Source organism: Culex pipiens, chromosome 2 (genome assembly GCF_016801865.2).
Source record: "Culex pipiens pallens isolate TS chromosome 2, TS_CPP_V2, whole genome shotgun sequence".
Classification (NCBI taxonomy): domain Eukaryota; kingdom Metazoa; phylum Arthropoda; class Insecta; order Diptera; family Culicidae; genus Culex; species Culex pipiens.
Genome location: NC_068938.1, coordinates 174,822,099 through 174,825,380, shown reverse-complemented (window position 1 = coordinate 174,825,380; position 3,282 = coordinate 174,822,099).

The following is a 3,282-nucleotide window of genomic DNA, read 5'->3' as shown; positions in this document are numbered from 1 at the left end:
TCTGAACCTGTCCGAAACCTCCGAGTGCCTCCAAGATTGTGTGAATATAGGCACTTTCCTCGCGCGCGGATAGATGGAATTTTGTACGCCGGAGAGATTATGCCGGGGAACATGTTTCAATTTATTTGCTCTGGCCGACATTGACAGAGTTGTGATTTATGAATTTGTCGGGCGGTTTTATTACAGTCAGGGCAGATTCAACCCAGGTGGAATTTGTTTGGGCGTCTATGTTTGTAAGATTCAGATTCTCTTGGCCCGGATATAGTTAATTGAGTTTATGATAGTTATTTTTATTTTTATTTTCTGTAGAAATTGTTACGATTTCAATGGTTTTGAATATCAAAAATAATGCAAAGTTTTAACATTTTTTGTTCAATGGTCCTAAACAATAATCCGCCGGCCAACAGCGAAATTATGATAAAGTATAGTTTGTATTGAATTGGTCCGGCGATTTCGAGGTTTTTGGATTAATTCAATTCTAGAGGGAGCGGCCGTGGCTGACTGGTTACGGAGTTTGCTTTCTAAGCGAATGGTCCTGGGTTCGATTCCCATCTGCTCCCAACGAGAAAGTATAGGAAATATTAATCTTGAAACTCTGAACATGAACGAAAAATCAAAGTCGCCCGAGTCGGGGTTCGATCCCCCGTCCTTTGGATTGGTAAGCAAAAATGCTAACCACTAGGCCATCACGGCTTGGTGAGCGATGCCTGGAATTAGGAATACTGTTACTATCAAACTATATACGCGCTGGGTCCTTGTCCATAGGGGGATGGCGTCGCTATTTTTAGACCACGTTTTCCACTTTTTCTCATCGAAACCGACTACTTTATCGACTTAATTTTGCTGGGCGAGATAGGACGCCGTCTATTTTTAGACGATGACTCAGCACTTTTCCACTCTTGCACCTCAAAAAACCAGGTGGCAGCACGATGTAACGCCACGTCCCTATTTGACAAGGGTTCGGAAGTTCTAAATAACGTTTGAACCCGATTGGTGCAAACGTTCTTTCAGGGCGGGGCTTGTCGATAAAAGCTGAGGGACCTCGCGCTCGGCTAGCCAGCGTAGAAATGGGTCACCGAAGCTCGGCAGAGCTAACACCTTCCAAATGCCTATGCGAGTTATTTGCATGTATAGAATGAAGATCTAAAAATACATGGAAACAACTCAATTTGTAAGAAGTGACCGCGTGGTCCCGTTTGGTTGGTTGCACACACACACACACACATTGGATTAATTCAATTCTAGAGTCTGAACCTTCTAGTGAACGATTTCTTAGCGTCCTAGATCACCAATTCAATAAAATTTAGCATGTTTATGTTTGTCCTGTATAAAAAAATCGTTTTCAGTCAAGTAATTCATTAAGCAGTTGCATATACTCTACACCTTGTTGAGCAATTAAAATAGGTGTTTCCTCGTTAAACTATGACCTTCACAGTTGAGCATTGTCCCTCACATCATCCCTCGAGCTTTCAAGCTCCAACCATAACTTCACAGAACTGCCGCCCCAAGGGTGCCAAGTTGTGACCCCCGCCTCGTGCTCACGTTTTCCGGGTCCCCCGGTCGGAGGAATTGTTTGCTCGCGAGGAAAAACATGAAAACCAATAAATTATGCAAGGCAATTTAAATGGTCCAAATTCAATTATGCGACAGCGATGAAAATTTATTGCGGTCAACTCGCTCGAGCTCGCGGTGAGATCTATGACAGTTGGAGAATAAAAGGGACTTTGAAGTTCTTCCAAGCCCTGCGGGGGTAAATGAAAAATTACTGCACTTTAAAACCCAAGTCAGCAGTCCGTTGGCAAAAGGGCGCAAATGACATTCCACGGGAGGGCGGCCACATTTGACGCCCAACCGCCCGGGTGATCCTGATTGATTGGAAACGGGCCGTTTTCGAACGTGAACTGATCACCACCATAATTCATTCCTTGGTAATCGGTTCGATGCAATTAGTGCGCTCATAAATTCTCATCAGGAGCAATTAAAAGGGATCATTTTGAAAATTTATTCATTGGATCATACAACGGAGCTCCTGGATTGTAGCAGAGAACTGATTGAGTTTTGTTGGCTATTCAGTAAATTTCAACTAGAGTAAATAGTAATTTGCCTTTCTGATGGGGGACGTCCCGTTAATGACTGTGATAAGACACATTTTCTAAATTGATAATTTCAATGATTTACGTTTAATAATATGCAAAACTGTCGTTGAATATATATTTATTGATTATAAATCATCCGAGCCGTGCAATGAATATTACAATTTTCTTGCACCAATAAATTAAAATAAAAAAAAATGTTCTAATAAAAAAAAAATCAGTCGAATGCGTGTTCTTTTCCATTTAATTTACCTAAATTACCTAATTTCATCCACAAATTTAACCCATTCAGCATAAATGGAGTTTGTCACCCTCGGCTACCGACGATCAAAACGAATTTAATTAACCAGTCTGACGAACAACTTCATCCCGTGTGAACAGAGGGAGCAATCAGAGAGCTTTCCCCCCAAACACCCTCTAGAAGCAGCTTTATGTAGCGCTGTTGGTTTCCATGTGAACTGCACTATCGTACTGAACTAGCTGAACCAGTGGAGTTGAATGGTGCTAATCAAGCGTGAACTCCGGCTGTCAGTTTGTAAATTACCTGTACGTGTACGGTTTCGGGTCCCCTCGAGGGATAACGTCTGTTTCCTGTGCGCAGTGTCAAATGTTGTGATGGGGCCTGTTAGGGTGCTGAACATGATCTACAAACCTCTCATTTTTTTTTCGTTATGAATGGCGCTGGAGTCACGTGGGAACAACAATTGCCAGGGTGTCAAACAAAATCAGACCGCGTGCTTTATTGGCAGAGAGTGAATTGGGGCCGAACTTTGCGTGACACTTTGCTTTCAAATTATGTCGTGATAGGATGAATTGGAGCCTTTCACTTTATTTACAAAAGTATGTTTTACTCTATTATTGGTCTATAAGCTTGTAAACACCGAGTCGAATTATGATATTTTTGATCAGTCCTACGTCATTTATATTAAATTCTTTGCAGGCTGACAGCGTTAAAAAAGCAAAAATTAAAAAATACGAAAATACAAAAATATAAAAATACAAAAATACAAAAATACAAAAATACAAAAATACAAAAATACAAAAATACAAAAATACAAAAATACAAAAATACAAAAATACAAAAATACAAAAATACAAAAATACAAAAATACAAAAATACAAAAATACAAAAATACAAAAATACAAAAATACAAAAATACAAAAATACAAAAATACAAAAATACAAAAA